General features: G+C 41.5%; 1 pseudogene; it reads right to left on the reverse strand.

Annotated features, from left to right (window-relative positions):
• Positions 1-19,461: 19,461 nt before the first annotated feature.
• On the reverse strand, positions 19,462-20,771 carry LOC140371747 (E3 ubiquitin-protein ligase TRIM21-like; annotated as a pseudogene).
• Between the last annotated feature and the right edge of the window lie 5,312 nt (positions 20,772-26,083).

Here is a 26,083-nt window from a genome sequence, read left to right on the forward strand (position 1 = left end):
GGAAGATTGTCAGATTTGTTATATAGTGTATAAATACTGGAGCTATGCAATGGATATGACTAGAGCGATATGTTTAAAATGCCCATACTTTTGAAATATTTGAACGTATTGTTTATTTTATTTATTGTTCGACGACACTGGAGCAGTGGGTTGACTATTTGGGGAAGATAATGGTTCCAACATATTTTATCTACATTTGTCCCATGAGAAGTGACCCAGGTGTAACAAACATGTGCTAAACCGTCATGACAAATAAGACATTTAGATCAAATATTCCTCCTTTATGGGCATCTTCTGCTGCATAGCCCCAGTTTGTTTTGGCCCGTTTGAAAAGACAAGTTTACTTGAAGAGACATTTGCAATGATGAGCTGTGTACATTGTGATCAGTAACTCTCTAAAGGACAGTCGTGCTTTAGAATTTCAATTGCTTCTTCATTTTGCATATTATCCGGACTGGATTTCAACGTGCATGCCTTGTAAGAGAAATGTCAAAGGAATGAAAAGTCAAAGACAGAAAAAATGTCAGAAAGTGTTGCACCTTGATTACAAAAGACAAGTGTGGGAGTGGTAAACTGTAGGAATACAATAATAGTACAAATATATCTTCAAGAAGTACAACAAATAATGTTCTGGGGTTTATTACGTTCACTATTAGCCTTGGGTCACACAATGGATACGAAATGTTTAATGATGTTTCCTAAATCCAACCAAAGTACGTTGTACGGCCAGGAAAATGTAAACTATTAATGCATCAAACAATTTGATGTGAAAAATGTTGATCGTATTCAATGTTTATTTTTTATTTGAATCATTGAGCCAAAGTAAATCATTCAGATTGTAGGATCTACTTCAGATAAATATTATAAATGTATATACTATATTTAATATATAATTTTACATTATTATTATTATTTTTTTAAAGATGACTATATATATAGCTAACATGACATGGCAATTACAGGTGCTAAAACAAATATTTAGTCCCTATTGTAGACTTAATTGTCTGCACTTCAGCAAGGACAAAAAGGTCCACTGAACGTCTAATTATAGAAGCTAGTCCCTCTATTTACTCAGGGCTTATGGAGCGACCTTCAGACTTAAGGCCAAGCCAATGTCCTGTCCTGATGTAATCTGGACAGGACACTCCACCATCGCTCTATTTATGGGAAGGGTACTTTCTGACCCCTCCCCACATCACACAATCACAGAAAGCAGAAATGCAAAGCTAAGTTTGAAAATTACACTCATACTTAAAAGGACACTGTAAATCTTTGGGTGGCGGGTTTGAAATGTTTTCTTCATGAAGTTGTTATTTTGCCTTAATGCAATGGAGACCTTGGTATTACCCAGGGCTGGAGGAAGCGTCTGGGGGAGGTCAGAAACCTCCTCGAGAGGCCATTTGTTTGCAGTCACAGATCTGAGCATTGAAATAAGACCATAAGAAACACAGGTGCTTGTGCAAAAGAATGGACATCTGTAAGTAGATTTTTTAAGTATGTATATTTGCATTTGCACAATCATATATATTATATATAACATCATATTCAAAGATCACACTGAACAATCCACAATACATTAGGGGAACAGCAGCATTAGTCATGTTTCCTGCAGTTCACCACTCACAGAGGTCTTACATTTTGTATTTGTTGATGTGAAATTATGCAACTTCTTTTCTCATTTGCTTATCTTTTATCGACTCGTGGGTTCATTTACTTGTCTGTTGCTCTTTGTGCAGTGACATAACAAAAAAAAATACATTTTTTTCTACCTAAATGAACAATTTTTTTTTTTTTATGTATAGAAAAGTATAGCAGAAAAGTATATCTCTTCCCTTGCCAAAGTGATATGCAAATTCTATATTGATTTCAGAGCATTTTTCAGAACTGCATGTGTAATGGCTAGACAAAGCATGTTTCCAATGTTTTTTTCTAAATATGAAACGTTTTAAAGTCCAACTGTTGGAGCAAAGCTAATGCGTCTTTATGCCAAGTCTGTTTAACTTTCCAAGAGCCAGGATGGTATAAAAGTCATTTATATGTAAACTACCTACTCAAGTCTCTCAACATCCAGATATTATACTCAGAGATTTGCACATTAATGTAATACCATTAGACTGTTTGGCTTTATAGACTCTATATATATACCTTTATAATGTCTTTTAAAAGATGCTTCAGAGTCTATAAAGCCAAACAGTCTAATGGTCAGTGGTTCTCAAACTGTGATGTCTGTACATCTAGTGGCATATCTTGCAGTTCCACTATTTATTAACACATTTATTTTTATTGAAGATGTGTTTGTGAATGTTAAGCTTTTGTTAGGTTACGTCTTATTTTGGCGCTAACAGAGGTAGACAATAATCGTTCAATAATCGAGGATAAATCATGATAATCGCACACAAAGATAATTGGCGTTATACCACCAGATTGTGTAGAAAAACCAACTCATCCAAGATGCTGTTGCTTTCACTTACAACAAAGCGCAATTCTATGATAGAAGTTTAAGCATAGAAATTATTCATAATATCTAAATTAGACATTCTTTTTAACTCAACCATTTGGATAACTATTGTAATATAATCCTTAATTGTATTTATTTTGTCCATGATAATCGAGACACTAAATAATATCGTCTCATGCCAAGTCCAGAGCTGATAAGTTTAGTCCAGCTATAGTTTGAATCTGGATCACATCTGGTTATTTCTTTTATAAATTATATCCTGGATTAGTCTTGGTGTAAATCTGATGGTAACGTTTTTTTACACGATTTTATTCAAGAAAACCCACATTCATGGTGCAGACGATGAGTAGTTTGAGAGTCACTGACCTTTCGCTACGTGTTAAAACACAGGGTACATACTATAAAACCAAGGTAAAAGGATGGCACCATACACGTTCAGAACATTCCAGGGTTGTCCCCAGCACAATCAACGACCAATAGTAATGAACATATAATGCAAATGTGCAAAAAAACACTTGTTCAGACAGGTTTTTGTGGGGTAAATGTCATCGACAACAGACTCAGGAAAGAAAACAATGCTGAATTTTGATTATTGCTGATTTTTATATTAAATTTTGATGTCACGATAGCATAAAAATCAACCCTTTTCTAAGATATGTCAGCATTCTTTCCACTTACCATCAGTGAGCCACCGTACATTGCCAAGACTCTTCTTCTTCTTATGGCGATGCGGAAAACACTCCAATGACAACACATTCCCAGCACAAAACTGCCCCAGACACACAGACACTGCCCCCTAGTGGTCCACACAAAGCTAACGATGTAGCAACCCAGGTCTCCTTCAACACTTGACTGTTAGCGAATGGGCATTCCACTGAGGGGCCGTTTACACAACAACGCAACGTGGCAGAAAATGCAGAAGAAATGATGTCACCCTAAACTGATAGGCGCAAAATGTGCTTCATACTTTTAAGAAACGTATTAAAGGTGCTGTACCTGATTTGCTTGTCTGAAAATGTGAAAAGAGAACTGGCAGCGGTCCAAACATACTCTTTACTTTCTTCTTAGCGCCCTAAATATTCACTGTGATTAGTTTATAAGCGTTTGTCTCAAGTTTCAGAGGCCAGAGCGGAGTTTACCGTCACCGTAGACATACAGTACATCGACGCAAAAAATGTCTATCTCAGCCCGTTGCTCAGACGCGACCGCTTGGCTAGCCGATGCTAACCGGACTTCCGTCAAATCGAACGCTCCTTCACTTAGAAATGAATGGCTAACTACAGTATTATCTTACATAGAGTATACACACTCAACAATGCCCTTAAACAAGGCTTTGACCTCACCTAAATGTGCTCGAGAGGTTGGTATCAGCCCCTTTGGATTGTTCATAATTTGCCTTTTTTACGGGCTAATGCTAATGGCTATATGGCTAGCAGCTATACTCTGAAGTGATCTGGAGTCCCGCAGATCTTACCGGACTAGCCTAGTTGCTAAGTGATCGATAGCATGCGCACCGACCGCCGCGGCTATGACATTGGTACGTCTACGGCTGCCACACTAATGCTAACAACGACTAGCATCCTTACAGCGTACTTCCTGCTTCGCGGACGTTAAAATGCTTTCTAAAAAGACGCAGACAGCACACAGCGGTCTCATTTTGACCCGGTTTTACGATATATCCGTACCCGAGGAAGGAAAATCGGAAACAGCCACTTTAATATTAAAAAAACAAGAATCTATGCATAAAGATTTTCAGGTCTTTTAAAGTTGATCACCGTTATCCCTGCGACATTTACATTCGTAATATAGCAGTCGTTGAGTTCTTCTTATGTATAGGCCTAACGGTAACCAAAATGCGCCCCTACTGGCCTAACATGTTTACAACACGACATTTTTCTGCCTAGGTATTGTGTAAACGGCCCTAAAAGACTGTAGCACATCTATTCTCATCGAATCTCTTCATGAACTTTGTACTGCAATTGTAGCAGACAAATTGGACTCCTCAGGAATACACCGTAAAAAGAGCTGTACATTAGAAAACAATCAAGCTTACGCTATTTATATTATCGTTAATTAAGATCATTAGAGTAAAATAGTCACCATAACCTGTAGCCCTAATGCTTTTGGAAATGGCACACCCCCAAGGGCTTCTGACAAATTACTGATGAAAAAGCCATATACATTTAACACTACTGTGCGTGTATCGACCACAGGCTAAAAAGGGTGAGGAATTTTGCATTCAATGTAAAAATATACAACAATATGCAACGTGTATTCTCTTTTTTCCCCTCCTTGTCCCAAATATAAATGTTGTAAATTGAAATATTCTGCTCCTCTCTTCCCTGCAGCCGGTGGTTGGTCTGTGCTTTTGTGTGCCAGATTACAGTCAGCCTCTGATAGACACAGAATCAACCCTGAATGGCCATTTCTAATTATGTGAAGTAGCAGGTTGAACCAGGGCAGTTTTGGCTCCCACTGATTTGTTCAAGGTGCGGAGCAGAAAGCGAGTATTCTACAACAAAAACATTTCATGGATTAACCCATTAAGATAGTGTGGCTAAAAAAACGGCAGGTTTGATGCTGAACATTAATTTAACCAAATTCTGTACTGAAGGTTGTGAAAGGCTGCTGTGATTGGCTGAAAGACCCTCCTTTTCTCATACGATTTAAATGCGTGCCATTCCATATTACAGCGCTAATAAAGTTAGTGCTGTAATATGAGGCTTTTGTCAGATTACAACAAATAGCACTTACAACAGTTTGAGATAGTAAATTACTACTTTTCATAAAAATATAAGAGCGAGGGCTGAACCCTGAACCCTGGTGTGCTTGGGGACTGAGGAGCAATGAAGATTAGCCAATATTTGGCAACATATTTGTGATTAATGTTCTAAAGGGGTTGGTAAAGGAACCACATAAAGAAACCTGGTGACGTGAGCTTAGCTTCCACAGCACATCTGTACGATGTAAAACAGGACTCTATGGTGTAACTATGGCCTTCTGTTGAAGGTTTGTATATTTATAACTGGTGTACTGTATGTAAAGACTGAATTAAACCTTGAATGTTACAAATTAATCATGCGTTCCTTCTTTATTTTGAATGTAAGCCGACAAACGTTCTCAGCAAAGAGCCTTTACCTCTCTTTTCTGTTGAATTGGTCCGTTTTTCCTTCCTTTTCATGACCCTTTCCCCTGTAGTTGACATGTACGTGGATAGTTTTTATAGAACAGCTGCCACAGGGTGAGGGGGGCGTGCTGACATTCAGACGGCATTTACCTGGGACTGAAAAACCTTTCTCCACGAACTCTCCTCTTGACTCTGATGGAAGCCGATACAGTGAGAGTGTGTCAGCTCTGATTCTATAATCTGGACACAGACGCTTTTATTTCAGTTTTGTGTGTCGCTTTTTCTGCTCAATAGAATTTCCAGAAGACTTGAGTGAGTTTCACATCTGATAAATAACGTAATTTAATTTTATTTTTTTTATTTAATTCTTTGCTGCCATGTCTAATTCGACCCACCGTGGTTTTAGAACAAAATACATTTCCATTGTAACATTTGGAATGACAAAGTTCATTCCTTATACACTATGTTGATCATTTAGCTGGTTTTAAATGGTTTAATTGCTGAAATGAAACAAATGAAACACTATACATGCTATATTTGGTTTTGTTTAATCCAATAGATGATTCAGACTCTTACAAAATAGTTTCCCTTTTGATATATGGAACTTTAAACCACTAAAGCACTAACCCTTTTTCACATTTTTGGGACATAATTTAAAGTTGACACCAAGTATAATGAAAGTAATAGTGTATGTGTCCAAATCCGGCCCACATCGCCTCCTCTAGCAGGTCACGTGATCTCCGGGCGCTGGACTCTGAGGTCATGTGACAAAGACCTGGATTGAGAGCCTGTTGCCGTGGTGATAAGCCTGACAGTAATATCTCTAAAGCGCGGTAAGGATTAATGAGTGGACAGATGGCCGCGGCTCGCCGTCATTTCCTCAAATTGCGACACGTACCGCGCCCCGCGCTTTCTACACAATATACATTATATACATTCACTTCAACAGGAGAGAGGCTTTGTACCGATGCTATTAAGTCCCACTGAGATGTAACAAATCAAAAATCATATAAATGATCAGAACGTGAGCTGTGTGATGACGTGAAACCCAGAGCAAAAGATCGTGACTTGGCGTTAACTTGAGCCGTTGCTTTGGGACTTGACTTCGACTTGAGGCCAGAGAATTGAGACTTTATTAAGATTTGCAAAACAAGGATTTAGATAATACAAAAACATGCGTCGCTACAGCATCATGAGTTCAATTTGCTGCATGTCCTCCTCTCACTCATCCCCTTTTCGTCTCGCAAAACTGTCCCGTCTAATAAAGCCTTCGAGAAACCCTTTAAAATAAACAATAAATAACCTTGTGTTCCTGTTTAATGTGGTTTTATCTGACGGTGACGCACACTTAGCTCAGGCTTAGTCTCCGTTTTCTCCTTTTAATTGTTAATTTGGCTTATTTCGGACTTGAATTAGCCCAGGTCTCACATCATTCAAGCTCAGTTAGTTAGTTAGTTAGTTAGTTTGCAGTTAAAAAACACATTGGTAAGACAAGTGAATAAAAGCCCAAAGTGCAAACAAAAGCAATCACAAACAAATAATGGACGAAACACTAAACGTACCATGAAGAATTTGACACTGTGAAAGTCGGTGAGCTAATATGATTTTTAAGCGTAATAAAATCAAGTAAAGTGCTAAAAGTGCATTGTTCGAGCTCGTGACAGCGACCACATAGTTTAAAATGTGTATTTGAGTATGAATAATAGAGAAGAAAAAAACGTATATAAGTCACACTGGAGTATAAGTAAAATATTTTTGGGAAAATGTATTTGATCAAATCCAGGACCAAGAACAGACATTTAATCTTGAAATGCAATTTAAAATAATAACAGATGAGAGAACATGGTGAATAGGTGTACGAATGCTAACGCTAACACCTTCAGCTACATGACGTATGCTAACGCTAGCACCTTCAGCTACATGACGTATGCTAGCGCTAACACCTTCAGCTACATGACGTATGCTAACGCTAACACCTTCAGCTACATGACGTATGCTAACGCTAGCACCTTCAGCTACATGACGTATGCTAGCGCTAACACCTTCAGCTACATGACGTATGCTAATGCTAACACCTTCAGCTACATGACGTATGCTAACGCTAACACCTTCAGCTACATGACGTATGCTAACGCTAACACCTTCAGCTACATGACGTATGCTAACGCTAACACCTTCAACTACATGACGTATGCTAACGCTAACACCTTCAGCTACATGACGTATGCTAACGCGAACACCTTCAGCTACATGACGTATGCTAACGCTAACACCTTCAGCTACATGACGTATGCTAACGCTAACACCTTCAGCTACATGACGTATGCTAACGCTAACACCTTCAGCTACATGACGTATGCTAACGCTAACACCTTCAGCTACATGACGTGTGCTAATGCTAACACCTTCATCTACATGAGGCACAGACAGAACTGTGGTAAGTGTCTGGTATGTTAACGTAACATATGAACAGTTATTCAGATAACTATAGCATAAAGAACATGCTAACAAGTTTACAAAAGCATCAGTTTTACCCCAAATCACTAAATCCATTGAATTCTTCTTCCTCTGTGTCACTTATAGTCCAGAAAATGTGGTATACATACATTTTCTGTGGTGTACACATTCCTTCCTTGGCGTTGCCCTGAGCTTCTCCACCCATCCACAGCAGAAACCATCACCATTGACTTCCGATGCACTTTTCGTCTTCGCCATTACGCCATCCTCAAGTCGCCCGCCCTTGTATTTCATAATCACGTCTATTACCATCTAAAGCACCATGAAAACCATTACTGAAAACGGCTTCTCTCTGCCACGTCGGATAATCAATACAGCGATGATCCGCCGGTAAATCGCCCTCCGCGCCTCTTTTCCGTCCCTCCACAGTCGTCGCCGCGGCCATGGATCGACCACGCTTCACGGATCGGGGCCCGAAACGCCATCCGGCTGCAATCTCGAAAACGATTTACCTCATCATTTTTGTACAGGAAAGTTCCCATCATCGTGAGGAGCCGAGCAGAGAAAAGTCAAGGTAAACGTTTGACCTGAGAGTCTTTGAGCTTCAAGACCCTTGTGTCAAATTAACATATCTAATGGTTTGGTAAAATCATTAGATGTATTCACTTGCATCTTCTGGCCCACATTCTAGTCATAACTACATAGTTCGTCCTTTGCCTAAAACACTCCTGAATCTAAATATGCTGCTTCATCCCTCCAAAAACTGTACTGAAAAGGGCATATCCTGAAAAGCGAAGGAGAAAAACAGGAGTAGACAGACTGATCTCCTCAGGCAAAGCTTAGAAGGAGGAGAACCAGGGACCAACAGAACGCTTCAGGCAAAAACACGAGGCAACAACAGAACACGGCCACGGGACACCAACACAACGATTTAGGACGGGACTTGGTGCGACATGTTATTCTATATTTAGTCATCTATACTTGGCTTGAATCTACTTTCTGCTTCAAACGTTTTATACATCTTTGCAAATGTGTGCAACGCTGACGCATGACTGATGAAAACTCAGCTTTTAATAGTTCTACTTCCAACACAACTGCACATGAAGGAAAACAGTGTGTCGTTTATTGTTGTTGTTGATGGACGAACACGCTGTGAATGTTCTGCCTTACTGCCTCTGCTGTATCTGCAGGCTGATCAGCTGAGAAGGAGAGAGAAGAAGAAGAGGGAGAGTGGAGGAAAGAGGGAGTAAGAGAGATGAAGAGCAGCTGAGAAGGAGAGAGAGGAAGAAGAGCGACGAGGTAGAGTGGAGGAACGAGGGAGTAAGAGAGAGAGTGGAGGGACGAGGAGAGGAGTAGCAGCTGAGAAGGACAGAGGAAGAAGATGGAAAGTGGAGGAACGAGGAAGTAAGAGAGAGTGGAAGAGGGGGAAAGAAGGAGAATGAAGGAAAGAGGAGAGGAAGAACAGCTGAGATTGAGAAAGAGGAAGAGGGGGAAAGAGGGAGAGTGCATTAACTCTGGAGTAAGAGAGAGGAAGCGCAGCTGAGAAGGAGAGAGAGGAAGAAGAGGGAGTGTGGAGGAAAGAGGGAGTAAGAAAGAGGAAGCGCAGCTGAGAAGGAGAGAAGGCTGAGGGAGTGAGATGTGGCTGTGTAGAAACAACAAAGAACATTTCAAACAAAATGGAGGTGTTTATTGTCGTATTGAGGATTCTTGAGGTTTCGATCCTCCACAGCTTTGTCTATGAACTATTGATTAGAGCGTTTTGTACTGTCCGCCCCGCCCACTTCTCCCTCTTTTCCCCATGTCTCGTCACGTCACTGGTTATGGCCCTTCTGTTGCTATGGCACTTCTGTTGTTATGGCACTTCTGTTGTTATGGCACTTCTGTTGTTATGGCACTTCTGTTGCTATGGCACTTCTGTTGTAATGGCACTTCTGTTGTTATGGCACTTCTGTTGTTATGGCACTTCTGGTGTAATGGCACTTCTGTTGTAATGGCACTTCTGTTGCTATGGCACTTCTGTTGCTATGGCACTTCTGGTGTAATGGCACTTCTGTTGTAATGGCACTTCTGTTGTGTTACGGCAGTTTCCTGTAAACAATGATCAAGTAAACAGTAACCAGTCTCTCGGTCTCTCTCAAAAGGTGGAAGTTTATTCACGTGCACAGTGGATAAACACCCTCTCTCTCCCTAAGACAAGTTCGTTCTGTCCCTACCTAACTTTACAATTTACAAAGTACACCTTTTATAGGTGGTAACAAACATAACATAATCACAACCCAAATCAGCTCAAAAAGAGATAGACCAGACTATCACGTCTGTGACGGTTCCAGCCATCTCTTCAGAGGTTTAATCAAAGACCATTTCCACACCGAATCCGGTCCTGACGCATTAATTGATGATTAAGAGGTGCCGGACAGTAGATATTCAGTATAATCAGGACCTCATATTCTTATCCCATCTGCACACAGGAGAACAACAAAGATATTAATTCCGTGACATGTCATGGCCTAAAACAACATTAGAATGACATGACCCATTTTCTGCCATTACAGTTGCTATGGCACTTCTTCTATTGTAATGGCACTTCTGTTGTAATGGCACTTCTGTTGCTATGGCACTTCTGTTGTAATGGCACTTCTGTTGCTATGGCACTTCTGTTGTAATGGCACTTCTGTTGCTATGGCACTTCTGTTGCTATGGCACATCTGTTGTAATGGCACTTCTGTTGTAATGTCACTTCTGTTGCTATGGCACTTCTGTTGCTATGGCACATCTGTTGTAATGGCACTTCTGTTGTAATGTCACTTCTGTTGCTATGGCACTTCTGTTGTAATGGCACTTCTGTTGCTATGGCACTTCTGTTGCTATGGCACATCTGTTGTAATGGCACTTCTGTTGTAATGTCACTTCTGTTGCTATGGCACTTCTGTTGCTATGGCACATCTGTTGTAATGGCACTTCTGTTGTAATGTCACTTCTGTTGCTATGGCACTTCTGTTGCTATGGCACATCTGTTGTAATGGCACTTCTGTTGTAATGGCACATCTGTTGTAATGGCACTTCTGTTGTAATGTCACTTCTGTTGCTATGGCACTTCTGTTGCTATGGCACATCTGTTGTAATGGCACTTCTGTTGTAATGGCACATCTGTTGTAATGGCACTTCTGTTGTAATGTCACTTCTGTTGCTATGGCACTTCTGTTGCTATGGCACATCTGTTGTAATGGTACTTCTGTTGTTATGTCACTTCCGTTGTAATGGCACATCTGTTGTAATGGCACTTCTGTTGTAATGGCACTTCTGTTGTAATGGCACTTCCGTTGTAATGGCACTTCTGTTGTAATGGCACTTCCGTTGTAATGGCACTTCTGTTGTAATGGCACTTCTGTTGGATTAAATGAAGAGCGAGGGAAAAGTCTCGCTGCTAAAATATGTAGATAGATTTGTGTAAAATGTCCAATGTTCACATGAGCCACAAGTCGACACTGCATCGATCCCTGGACCTGAAAACATGTTTTTACTCTGTGTGAAACATCTTTTTACTCTGTGTAAAACATCTTTTTACTCTGTGTAAAACATCTTTTTACTTGGGTAAAACATCTTTTTACTCTGTGTAAAAATGTTTTTCTCTGAAGGTCTGTGTCATCCAACGCAACCGGAAGGAAAATGATGTCGTTTGCACAGATTTCCGGAATAAGGTGGATCTCAGTGTTTGCACGGCCCCTTCATGAGTTTGTTGAAGATCCCTCCCTTTGCGCCTTCTTTTTATTGAGGTACCACCACTGCAAACTGTTTAAAACGAATCTCACACCAAAAAAAGTACCTTAAACACAATTTTAACACATTTTATCCACTATACTTTACAGCGTTTGCCAGACTTATACGTTGACGGTTTGATGGTGACGACTCGCTTCTGACACAAGAGCAGCCAGAACAAAGAAGTAAAACGTGTCTTTGTGTAACTGTGTCAGGCTGAGTGCGAGTGGAGCACACACTCGCTCCAGGCTGCGAGAGAGGAAGTGATGCGTACGCTAACAGGAAGGAGCAGATCCAAGGGGCACGCGCCAATCAACCACCGGCCCGCTCAGACCTTCACCGCAGCGCAGAGAGGGACGCGGGGGCACGGGAATACTTCACGTATTTGTGCTGTGTGTAATGTGTCTCCAAGTACTGCACTCGGACCTCCTCCTTGAATAGCGATGCAAACGTGAAATACTCCAGCCGTCATTTTACATCTAACGACGGCTCAGAAGTAGATCCCTTATATGTGAATAAAATGTATTATTATGGTATATTATAATTATGGTCACAGCATTGGCCTATTCCTTTAATACAAGAACATTAATTACAATTGACAACTGATGATGCTTATTCGGTAATATTAATGTATTTGTTTGCTTTTAGGCAAGGCAAGGCAAGTTTATTTGTAGAGCACATTTCATACACAAGACAATTCAAAGTGCTTCACACAGCAGGAAAAATGCATTAAAATCACAAAGAAATTACAGAAATACAATAAAATTAACTAAATTAAAAATTATCAATCCAACTGATTTTCTAAACTAATAAAATCACAAACAAAAGAGAAGAGTGCAAAGAAAAAATCCTTTCAGTCATATGCGCAGCTAAACAAAACAGTTTTTAGCTTAGATTTGAACATTGTCAGAGTAGAAGCCTGTCTCACATCTTCAGGAAGACTGTTCCAGATTTTAGCTGCATAAAACTGAAACGCAGATTCCCCATGTTTTGTCCTGACTCTGGGCACCAGCAGGAGGCCGGTCCCTCAGGTCCTCAGAGTCCGAGGTGGTTCATATGGCACTAACATATCCAAGATGTACTTTGGTGCTAGGCCATGGAGAGACTTGTACACAAGCAGAGCTGCTTTAAAGTCTATTCTCTGAGCCACAGGGAGCCAGTGCAGAGACCTGAGAACAGGACTAATGTGCTCATACTTCCTGGTTCTGGTCAGGACCCGAGCAGCAGCGTTCTGGATGTACTGCAGCTGTTTTACAGCTCGTTTGGAGAGACCAGTAAGCAGGCCGTTACAGTAGTCTAATCTACTGGAGACAAACGCATGGATAAGTCTCTCTAAATCTGGTTTTGACAGTATATTTTTGATTTTGGCAATGTTTTTTAGATGGTAAAAAGCTGCTGATGTTATTGATTTGACGTGGCTATTAAAGTTCAAGTCTGAGTCCATTATTACCCCCAGATATTCTAATTTGGTTTGTAGGTTTTAGAGCGAGACTCTGGAGGTGACCGCTAACACTTTCTCTTTGTTTCTGTGGGCCAAAAACGATTATTTCAGTCTTGTCTGAGTTCAGCTGGAGAAAGTTGTTTTGCATCCACACACTGATCTGTTTGATGCAGTGACAGAGTGAATCTACTGGTCCATAGTCACCTGCGATAGTGAAACATAGATCTGAGTGTCGTCTGCATAATTGTGATAGGACACATTTTCACTGCGTATCAACTGACCCAACGGCAGCATGTAGAGGTTGAACAGAAGGGGACCCAGGACTGACCCTTGGGGCACTCCACAGGTCAGGGTCATGTGGTCTGAGACACAGCTACCAATTTCAACAAAGTACTTCCTGTCTTCCAGATAGGACCTTAACCAGTTTAGGGCAGTGCCAGTGATGCCCACCCAGTCCTCTAGTCTCTGTAAGAGGATCCCATGATCGACAGTGTCAAAAGCAGCACTCAGATCTAACAGAATTAAGACTGAGGCTTTGCCCGTGTCAGTGTTCAGGCAAGAGCAGTCTCAGTGCTGTGATGAGGTCTAAAACCTGACTGAAAAACATCAAATGAGTTGTTTATTAAGAGGAAATCTGTGAGCTGTTGGTAAACAACCTTTTCAAGGACTTTGCCCCAAAATGGTAGATTAGAGATGGGCCGGTAATGACTCAGTACTGCGGCATCAAGACTGCTCTTCTTTAGGAGAGGCTTTATGACCGCAGTTTTCAAAGACATTGGGAATGTTCCAGATTGAAGCGACATGTTAACTATGTGAGTGAATGGTGCTAACAAACTGTTCAGCACAGACTTTAGAAATTTGGTGGGTAACACATCCAGGCAGCATGTAGATGAACTCAGACTGGTGATGATCTCATGGACAGTTTTGTCAGTTACTGGTGCAAAGTGAGTTAGCTCTAAGTGTCTTGGTGGTTTTAGGGTAATTTTTTGCATTGTGGGATTTATAGCATTTTTAAAGCCCTGAACTTTGTCATTAAAGAATAATGCAAACTCATTACACTTGGATGTGGAAATGAGTTCTAACGGCAGCTGAGCTGGAGGGTTTGTTAATCTGTTTACTGTGGCAAACAGGACACGCGAGTTGTTACTGCAGCTTCCAATTATTTCAGAAAAATATCTTTCCCTAGTTCTACATAAGATTAGGTTGTACATGTTTAGCTTTTCTTTGTAAATCTCTTTTTGAACCTGGAGCTTTGACTTGCGCCATTTCCGTTCGGCCCTGCGGCACTCCCTTTTCTGTGCCCTGACCGAATCATCACTTCTCCACGGCGCCTTCTGCTTATTTTTAACCATTTTAGCCTTTATAGGGGCGATGGTGTCCAGAACATTCAAAACACTAGATGTAACAGAGTTCAACAAATCATTTACATTAGAACATGAGACATTTTCAAAGTTTATCATTTCCATAAACAGTGCACCTGTGCCATCACTTAAGTGTCTCCTCTGAACAACTGCAGGACCAACCGGAGGTTTGGGAGAAACAGACAGGTCAAAGAAGACACAGAAATAATCAGACAGAGCAACATCGATCACATTAACATTTGAAATATTTACCCCCTTTGTAATTATGAGATCTAGAGTGTGTCCTTTGCTGTGGGTGGGGCCTCTCACATGCTGAGTAAGACTGAAGGTTTCAAGGACAGCATCAAGCTCTTTAGCGTTTCTGTCACAAACATTATCAACATGCACATTGAAATCACCTGTAATGACCAAACCATCAAAGTCTGTGCATACGACTGAAAGCATCTCAGTAAAATCAATAAAACTTTGGCAGTGCTGGGGAGGCTTGTATAAAACAATGAAGAGAATGGATGGAGACCATTTTAGCTCCATTTTAAAGGATACATACTCAAATGATGAAAACACCCCAAAAGACAACCTGCGGGTAATTATTTCATCTCTAAAGACAGCACAGACTCCACCCCCTTTTTTGTTTTCTCGTGTTTCAGATTCAAACTTAAAGTTGGGTGGAGCAGATTCTATCAGAACTACATTTCCTGTGTTTTTGTCAAGCCATGTTTCAGTTAAAAACATAAAATCAAGATTATAAGAAGAAATAAAAGTATTAATTAAGAGAGATTTGTTACATAAGGATCTGACATTTAGCACAGCAAGTTTCAGACTAGTTTCAGTGAGACTGGGCTTTATCTTTTCACAGGGAATATGAATCACATTTCTCAGATTGGGCCTGACTCGCATTTTGTTTTTCCATCTCTGTGATGATGTGACTACAGAAATAGCACTAGGGGGGGGCTCTTTTTACATAGGGCCCCGGGTTGGTTTGATTTTTAATGTGACAATAAGTCCCGGCAACGCTGAGACCCAGTGCATCCTAGCTATGGGAGATACCAGGTGAAAGGCGAGGTTGGATGGGTGGTGGGGCTTTTGTAGCCAAGGAGAGTTTGGGACCAGGTGAGAGGCGAGGGGGGATGGGTGGTGGGGCTTTTGTTGGTGTAGTCGGCTTGTGCAGGGAAGACATAGCCCTTGCTATATTCGGCGTGAGTGGAGCCATCTTAATGCCTGATTTGATCAGACTTTCAAAATGGCTGGGAAGGCCCATGGGTGAGAGTGGAGATGAGAAGGATAATGATGAATCTTTAGTGGGAGTAGATGTTGCAGGGGGAACCCAGGGCTGGTGTGAAGGCAGGGGCGATGACAGGGATGTTGTTGGGCTTGTCACAGATGGGTCCAAGGCCTTTGAAGATTGTTCCTTTGCTGGAGGCGGTGGAGGTGAATGCGGAGCAGCTGGAGCTGAATCCTTTGCTGGTGGTGGTGGAGCAGCTGCTGATGAATCCTTTGGTGGAGGCTGAGGTTGTGGTGCTTTTGATGTTGAAACATTGGCTCGGTCTCTGGCTGATGGAGCAGGAATTCTTCTCTCATTCCTCTCTTCTCTAACTATCTGCTCAGGACCCTGTCCAGGCCCCGTCCAATGCCTCAGAGCGTGGAGCAGGTTCTCTGTCAGCACCCTCACTCCACCTCTGCATAGGTGGGGGCCATTTATCTTAAACAGGTCCTCTCGTTTCCAGAATAGATAGAAGTTCTCAATGTAGTGTAGTCCTCTCGGGGAACACTCTTTGGACAGCCATGTGTTCAGCTGAAGAAGCCGGCTAAACTTGTTTATCCTCCTGTCGATGTTTGGAAGAGGTCCACTTACGAATGTTTTGATTTCCATTTTATCAAGCACGTGGAATAACTTCAAGAAGTCTTTTTTCAAAACTTCAGTCTGTTCCCGCCGCATGTCCACTGCACCCACGTGCACAATCAGCTGTTTAGCTCCTCCATGCTTAGCCATAATATTTGGAAGGAGTGACGTTATCTCAGAAACAGTGGCGCTTGGAAAAGAATTTTAGATTTATTTAATTTATTTCATTCACCTAATCTATTTTATTTATTGTATTGTATTGTATTGCATTGCATTGCATTGCATTGCATTGTATTGCATTGTATTGTATTTTATTTATTTTATTTATTTTATTTATTTTATTTATTTTATTTATTTTATTTATTTTATTTATTTTATTTATTTTATTTATTTTATCTATTCTATTTATTTTATTTATTTTATTCACTCATTCACCGTTTGTTTCCGTTCTGGGTCGCGGGTGACTGGAGCCTATCCCAGTGACTTTGGGCCTTAGACGGAGTACACCCTGGATAGGGGCCAACTCGTTACAGGGCATTTTATTTATTTTATTTATTTTATTTATTTTATTTATTTTATTTATTTTATTTATTTTATTTATTTTATTTATTTTATTTATTTTATTTGTTTTATTAAATATTCATTCTGTTGTATTTTATTTATTTATCTACATGTTATTTACATTTTATCCATAGGGAAAGAACAAAAACCCCAACATTGTTACAGTTTGCAGAGCTCATTTGGTCTCCGCAGTAAGAAAAAAGAAGAAAAAAGACAACACAACAGGGACATACATCGCAGTTACATCAAATATTTACAATAAAACACTTTGATTTAACGTTGCACACTGGGAGTACACGGCAGCAAGTTCACAGCTTTAAAAACGGAACGTGAGCCTACAATTGAACTCATTTCAAGCTTATAGATCAAAACTAACATGAATTACACTGATTAAAAAATTATTTCTGTATTTATTTAAAACAAAAATCCCATACGGAGACTATTTAAACCAAGATCATACATATATATTTGCCAGTTTCCTCATCTACTTCTGTGTAATTAGCTTATACAACGTAAACGCACTTACCTGTTGAATATCGATACAGCGATAAAAGTCATTTGTAATTATAACGTTCTAATTAAGCTTTTCAAAAGAACTTCGTCTGGTTTGTATGTTTTGCCATTATTACCATTGTCCAAAGTGTCACATTTGGCTTATGAACGACCGACCGGCTTCAATATTCTCTTTTCTAACAGACTTTTATAAATGTTACATCGTCTTTTTGTCGACATGCTGCTTTTCTACCTTCAAAAGGCGCTCTACGTCGGAGAACCGCTCACACGTTTGAGTTTTGCGTGAGCTGTGGAGTGGAACATGGCACACTTCATACGTCGGCGAGAGCAACCGTGTTCGCTCATCACGAAGCCCGGACCTGAATGTAAACAGGAGCGTGTGCCATGCTCGTGACACTCGGCACGGCCCAGAGAGATGCCTCCTGTTCACACGGGCGCCTCGTGACCGTCCTGCTCCGTCCTGCTCCGTCCTGCTCCGTCCTGCTCCGTCCTGCTCCGTCCTGCGCCACAATAACCTGCCAACGCACCAGAAATGACTGCTTCTAAATCCTCAATATATCTGTTCGTAAACAGTTTTGTAGGCGATTATTTTGGTGTGTTTTGGACTTGTTCTCCAGAAATGTTCCTAAAGGTTACGGCAAATGTGTGAACAACAGTGATAAATGAGGCTCAGAACCTTGTGTGTTTCTGTCAGACTCTTTTACAGTTTGGTGTGTGTAGGAGCTACTTTAAAGGTCCCATAACATGCCAAATCGACTTTTCAGAGCTTTTAACCTTCTTACATTGCTATTTGTGCTTCATATATGTCCAGAGTGTTTTTTTGATTGATTCCCGCAGTGTTTAGCTATATTACAGACTATCTCCTTTCCTCGAATCTCCAAACTAACGGGCGGTGGGGCAAGACCGCGTCATAAGGGCAAGCACGCGTCACCATCCCCCCTCACCCCCCTCACCCCCCTCACCCCTCCCCTCTCGCCTGCCGCCTCCCGCCCCCTTCCCCCCCGGCTCAGCGCTGCTGTCTCCCCACAAGCCCATTCCGGAGTTTTTCTGCTTCGATTTACGACGAAACATGGTTCAAAGAGGCCCAAAATGTCATTAATGATATCGCACTCTTTACTATTATCACAATGGTGAAGGTTTATGTGACAGTTGATGCAGCAACCGGGAAAACAAACGGAGAGAAGTTCTATCCGATACCAAAAAAACAGGAAATAAGAGCGCGATGGACATAAGACTTGTATATAGATCTATAGATATATCTGTTCTGCGCACGCTGTAGAATCAACACGTTTTTATTCAGTCTCAAAGTAGACTCTTTCTCACTCACTCCGCACTGCTTCGCGGAGCTTACAGCAGACAGCTGTGGGGCCTACGTCACGGGTGGGCGGGGCACACACGCGCTCTGAGACTACGTCACGGGTTGGGCGGGGGAGCCAGATCGCTCTTCACAAGGGTGGGGGCGAATATCAAACCAAGCCGTCTGCATTTCCGGGTTGGTGAGGGGGTCCAAGGTCTGGGTGATATTTCTTAACTATTATGTTAAGGGTGTTGCACAACACTTATTATTATCAATTATACACTTAGGATAGACTACGAAACGTGAAAAAAGCATGTTATGGCACCTTTATAGTTTGGAGGCCTGATCTTTATGTCTCTGTGGGAGTAACATGTCCCAGAGAAATCTGTGGATCAAGTAGATTCAATGGAAGAAGAAAAGACTGGACATGTCAAAGGTCAAAGGTTGAATGTCTAGAGAGAAAACTGAGCAAAAAGAAAAAACATCTGTCTCACTTTAAGAAGATTTCACAGATTGAGTAGGATTAAAGAATCAGATTTATTGATTACAATGAAGAATTTAAATATTAAAATACATTTCCTAATTTTAGACGTTTTTCCACATATTTTGTTCGACTTGAACCCAAAACCCTCTCACAGGAGGGTACCATGAACAGGATTAAAATAAACCTTCAGACATTTCAAAATAACTTAAACAATAAAGAGAAGAACTTTGTACTTTCAGTCCAAAATGGAGTAAAAGGTATCCACAGTTACATTTGACTGAAGTTCAGAACTTTTATTCTTGTTCTTAGTTACTTTGACCTCTGAAAGTCTCCACTGCAGTGAGGACCAGGGGAGCAGAGTTTGAACCTCCGGCATTCAAACAGGGACCGAAATATGGAAACAGTTTCTCCCTGAAGCAGCAGTCGCTGAAGGAGAAGAGAAGATTTGCAGAATCTGCATCATAAAAGGAGACCAGACCCTCACCATAGTCCACAAACACCCCGACCTTCTGAGGAGCTCGCTGCAAAGACAGAGGGGCAGAAGGACTTGTACAAGCTTTGTACTTATCTTTGTTTCTCAAACCAATGCACCAGAATCCATTTGTAGGATTCAAATTGATCCATCCCTTCCTGTTGATGGACTCTTGGGCCACTCCTAAAGTCCACCTAGTTTCCCTTTGACCTGAACCTCAAAGTAAAACCTGCCTGAGGAGAAACTCTGCTTTCCCAGAACACAAGGACAAGGATCAAACCTCAGAGGAGAATCTGGGAGCTCGTTCTTCACATCAATGTCATAAACCTGTTTGAGATCTTCAGACAGAACAAGATAAGGTTCAGCAGTGTCTGGATCCAGAGTGACATCCACCACAAACTGCTGCATTCTCAACAGTTCTAATCTTGAAGACAGCTCAGACAGAACCCGGGCCGCGTTGCCTTCACACATCTCCGGCTCAAAGCTCACGCTGATCCAGCCCAGCAGGGGGCGTGAGTACAAGGCAGCGCCGTAGAAAGTGGAGGAGAACTTGAAAGCATGAGAGCTGCTCCGCCTCAGTGCTGCTCTTCTCAGGCTCACAGCGCTCCTGTTCCAGCTGCTGCACCAGCTCCTGGGCTCGTTTGTGGCTCCGGCTCTGCTTCTCCTGCAGCTCCTCTAAGAACCGGTCCTGACGCCTCTGAACAGACTGCATGAGATCAGTGAAGACCTGCAGCCCCACAGCCCTCTCTCTGTGGACCTCTGTGTCACTGAGCTCCATGCAACGCTGGATCTCCTGGACCTTCAGCCTCCTCTGCTCCACCATGTGCGGCAGAGAGGACCTCCTAAACTGAGAGACCATCTCCAAGAGCAAATAGTTGACTCTGAGCTCAGGTCTTCTGTCATAGCTCCAGTTACACAGAGGACATGTGCAGGGGCCCTCAGGGGCCCAGGCCTCACAGATGCAGACTTTGCAGAAGTTGTGTTCACATGGAATGGACACTGGCTCAGAGAACACCTCCAGACAGATGGAGCACCGCAACATCTCCTCAAAGCTCCTTTCACTTGAAGAGGACATTATTTCTTCTTCAGGATCTTTAGTGATCTTCTCTGGTACACACAGATTGCTTTCTGATATGTAGTTGTTGTTGTTGTTGTTGTTGTTGTTTTATGGCGGTCATAAAGCACATGTGATGTCATAAACATGTGATGTCATAAAGTGTGCTATTATGCAAAGGCAGGAGCGCCCCCTACTACACACTCCACTCACTACAAGTGCATGGAAACGTTACGACCCGTTCACACCAAAGAGTCAAAAGAGTCCAGTTTACTGTGTTACCGTTTTCTGTGGCGCAATTGTAACCCAGGGTAAAATCCACTAGTTTTATGCCCAGTTTTTAAAATTGCCACCCTGTAACCAGTCCTTGAATCCCTAAGTCACATGTCCTGTTCACACCCAGCCAATCAACTTGTAGAGCAGTTCAACATCTGTTGCCCAGATTTCCTCCCAATCAGTAGTGTGGGGGAGGAGCTTGAAACAACACCTGCTCAGGTCAGCTCTCAAACCAAATAGATAGACAGATAGTCGATGCGTTCAAAATGATTTGCACTAGCTTGTGTTTGACGAGTTCATTTTTTTATTCAGAAGACATCTGCAGAACGCGGTGGAAGAGTCACGTACATGAAGGAGCCAGAGAAGCGCCTGTATTTTGTGTCCTGGTACGTTATCCACCAATGCGGAAAAACAAGTCATCAAACTGGACCCGAGACAGACGAAAGTACCGCTGAAAGCGGTGGTTATCCAGACGCAGCTCTTGAAGCAAATGATGATATATATAAACTTGGATCGCCTCTGAAGTATCTGGTGGATTCAGACACGCCGCCGAACCGAGCGCCTCCGTTTTTGGGCTTTGAAAAGCAAATGCAAAAGCCAATCTCTCAACTTTGATCCGCCAATAACACCAAGAGAAGCTACATTGACAACACCTCCACTGCGCATGTGCGCTAGACGCCCCAAATGCGCCGTCTGTTTGTTTATTTTGACGTGCGTCCGGGGCGTCGAGAATGCGCAGGCGTCTGCATAAAAAATGTACTGGTGTTCAAATTCTGCGTCGCCCCAGTCTGAACACGGCATAAGTGAGCGATACTTGTATGCACCACTGTAAAACGTTTAGAATTAACTAGTTCTATTTTTCACGTTGTTTACACGTAAAAATCAGGTACGGCGCAAATTTGCAGAAATCATACAGTATGTTGTGGAAAAAGATTCAGTTGTACATTTCAACTCATCCAAGAGTCATTCTCAATCTGCGAATCAGGACTGGGAACTCAGACATGTCCGGTGGGCTGGGCCTTTTCCTGAAACTACACCAGAAACTAAACCTCTTTGTTTTCTAAGTCTCTTTTCATTTTTTTTACTACACTGTTTTTGCTGTTTTCATCCGATCTTTTGGCAGCTCATTGATTCAATATTTTTGTTATTGGATTCATTTTTGTAAAGCCCACATTTCACAGCCGTCACTCGTTAAATGCTTTTTACTGCGAGTCACACGTGCATTTCTCTTCCTCTTCTTCTTCTTCTGACCTTCACGTTGCGTCCAAAGCCTGAAATGGCACAACGCGATGCGATGCTAAACATGGCATATCCAGCCTGACATGCCCTTTACAACCAGCCCATTCAAATGCCTCCACCGACCACCGCCGCTGCATATGAATAACCATTTACTCTAGAATTATGCTCTAAAAATAGTTATGCATGAGGAGAAAATCAACAGCTATTTCAGTTCTGCTCAAAACAGTAAAATGCAGTGAAACGTTTGTGCCTTTCCCATTGAATTGTGTGTTGAATTGTGGTTTCAAGCAAAAAAAATATTTAACATGAATAATTTAACATGAATAAAAATGCAAAACTGTGACACATCTGTAATTTAAAGTCAACATTCCTTTTTTTTTTTGAGTGCGAGCTTATGTGAAAAGCGAGTATAACGTGTTTCCGTGTTTCCAGCTTTACTTTAAATTCCACTTGTTAATTATTGAAGATGCTTCAGGGACTGCACTGTTGGGTCTGTCTTGTCACAACTTCTTAGACTCGACGCTGCCCCGTTTCTATTTTTAGTCAGTCGCACACAACGGATCAGAACCTGCTCAGGATCCCGCCGTGGGTTTCACAGGGAGGTCTCTTAAATCCGAGCTGGGCCTGATGCTGACACGATGATGCGGCCCACTTGTTAGAGCCGCAGTGCATCTAAAGAAAAACGAGGAATTAAACTGATGTAGGGAAAAAGAGAAACAGTCTTCTTTTGATTTAATTTATTTATGGTTTTGTTTATTTGATTCAACACAATTCAAATGTACGGACAAAGAAATAAATACATTAAACACATTAAATACATTAAATACATAAAGAAAATAAAGGAAAAAGGAAAGAAAAAATAATTACTTAATTACATTAATTACATTTAATTACATTTAATAATAAATACAAAAAAGATACAACAAAAGGTGAACTATGTCAATTCCTGGTGAAGGGTACACCACCTGTTTTGTTGGGCAAATTTAAGCGTTTGGCCACATTTTTTACACTAAATCATTTACAGTAAAATGGGGATGAAGAGTGGGTCGAGACATTCATCTAAATGTAGGAGCCAGGAATTATCCCTTGTGTCCTGTTGCAGGTGGTCTCCTAAGCTTTGACTGCTCAGAAGTTCAGGTACACAAACATAAGTAATCTGCACAAATATGATTAGAAATAAGGTGTAGATCATATTTGTGGGTTAGGGTTACGACGACAACTATAGGAGTATTTTATTGTTATTCTCCAGTAGAATAACAAAAAATACTCCTATAGTTGTTGTTGTTGTTTGCCAGGGTCTGTCAAGTCGCTGGCACAAGGGGTTTAGAGGGACAAAGGTTGGGAACCGCTGCTCTGGGCTAAAAAGTCAGCATCTACTTTTCAATTTCTGGATGTGATTTTTATGAGCAGATTTCCCGGTCACGTTTGCAGCGAGTCCAGGAGGAAAGTGTGGAGCATGTTTCATAGACGAGGTCCGGTGTTGCCTTACATAATGCTAAAGTGTCACGGACAGAGGACGGGACACAGACGCTCAACAGAGACATGTAAAGACGTGCAGCATATGGCTCTACACTGTAAAAAAGGAACGTCCATGAGCATATAAATGAAACTGCAAACAGCACTAATATCTGATTAGTTCAGTATCTGTTGTTGTCTCACTGAAAGTTTAATGTTTTTACCTTCCGATGAAATTGAGCTTCTAACATATAATACCAAAATATTTATGTTGAAGCTGCTGCCTAATTAAAATTATATTTTTATTATTATTATTGTTATCATGATTATTATTTAATCATGATAACAATAATAATAATAATAAATATATCTGGATTATAGTATATTTGACAAAAAATTCCACCAGTATAAAAAACAATCTTGATTGAAATAATGACATTTTTAAATAACCTTTTTTGCATGTGATATAGTGATCTATAAAAGACAGGTAATATCCTCCATCCCTTGTTGGAAATGGGAGGTTTTGTCTATATGAGTTTGTGTTTATAAGAGTTCTTCTATTGAGAGTGTTAAACTTCCTATAAGTGATCTGTTCTTTTCCTCTGTATCTACTGCGTTGTATCAATCACATTTCCCCATGTGGGACAATAAAGGATTATCTTATCTTATCTTATCTTAATACAAATAAATTAAACAAAACAAGGCATTTTTTAAAATGTATTTTTTTCTATTTTGTCTGCCTGGACCTGGATGGTCTCTGTGTCTGCCCAGACACAGAGACCATCCATCTCCTGTCCTTACGTCCTTGTGTAATCCAGATCAGTTACAGGCTTTTAAAAAGACACTATTTGTCTCTTGAACAGCCGCGTCGGCCTTTGCCACTTTGTTTGGGAAAACGCTTCTCAATCTTGGGTCCAACTGCAGACTGTGGCTTTGCAGTGGATTGGAGTAGACCAAGTGTAGACCTGGTTTGGACCTGGTTTAGTCCTGGTTTAGACCTGGTCTAGACCTGGTTTAGTCCTGGTTTAGTCCTGGTTTAGACCTGGTTTAGTCCTGGTTTAGACCTGGTTCAGTCCTGGTTTAGTCCTGGTTTAGTCCTGTTTTAGACCTGGTTTAGTCCTGGTTTATGTTGGCCTTAAATTAGGTTTAGAAGTAGCTGTGATTTACAGGTTTACTCGTCTGGTCTTTTCCTGACCTTCATTTGTTCGTCTTGTTTAGTCTTGGTTTATTGGCCTGTATTAGACCTGGGTTGGATTGATTTTGACCCATGTTAGTCGTGGTTTAGGCCAAGCATATTTCTTGTTTAAACTTGTTTTGTTGGTTTTAATCCTGCTTTAGGCCCATGCTATCATCATTTAATTTGTCAATGTCCAACCAGGTTTTATTTCAGACTCAATAAAGGTCCACGTAAAAGAGAAAGTACACGCACCTTTGAACCCGTCACAGACCTGCTTTAGGTTTAGCTTTTATAGTCCTGAAGCTTGTGGCTGGTTCTTGGAGATGAATTTCCAAATATGGTTCCTGGTATGAAGTTTTGGAGAACTCCTGGGTTTGAAGTTTGATCCCGTTTTGCAGACTGACTCTTATGTGAGAGGATGAACTCCCCGTCACCTTTTAACGACACAAGCACATCAGAGGGTCAGAGGTCAGAGGTCAGACTGATGCGCGTGCGACCGTTGGCTGACCCGAACCACAGCAGGACCAGACTTCTGATTGAAACTGACCTTTGCAATAGTAGTAAAGCTCCAGTCTTTAAAAGCACATTTCCAGACATTTAGATCTTACAACAACAACAACAACAACAACAACAAAAACTTCTACTACCACTATATTCAGACGGTGCTGGTCTTTGGGATCAGACCGTGTCACTGCTGCTCCATTATTACCTATTTTTTCTGTATTTGTTGAAATTACATCACACCATTGTTAAAAATCAAGTAATTCGTACGACGACATCATCCCCTGTTGTTACTCATGAGTTTCTTTGCAGCTGGAAGCCCAAACTGCTTCACTGTCCCTCCCTGAAGAGCAGAGCAGGGCGGAGGAGGGCGGAGAGACTGAGCAGGGTGGATAGGCTGAGCAGGGTGGAGAGGCTGAGCAGGGTGGAGAGGCTGAGCAGGGCTGAGCAGGGCTGAGCAGGGCTGAGCAGGGCTGAGCAGGGCTGAGCAGGGCGGAGAGGCCAAGGTCGTGACAGAGTGGACAGATGGACACATGAGTCAGCTGCCGTTACCGCTCAGAGAAGAGGAGCGCCGGTCGTGTGATTTGTGCTGGAGCGACCTCAGCGCAGACATC

This window comes from Eucyclogobius newberryi, unplaced genomic scaffold (assembly GCF_026437365.1).
Source record: "Eucyclogobius newberryi isolate DKJ021-1_F unplaced genomic scaffold, fEucNew1.0.hap1 SCAF_10, whole genome shotgun sequence".
Lineage (NCBI taxonomy): Eukaryota > Metazoa > Chordata > Actinopteri > Gobiiformes > Gobiidae > Eucyclogobius > Eucyclogobius newberryi.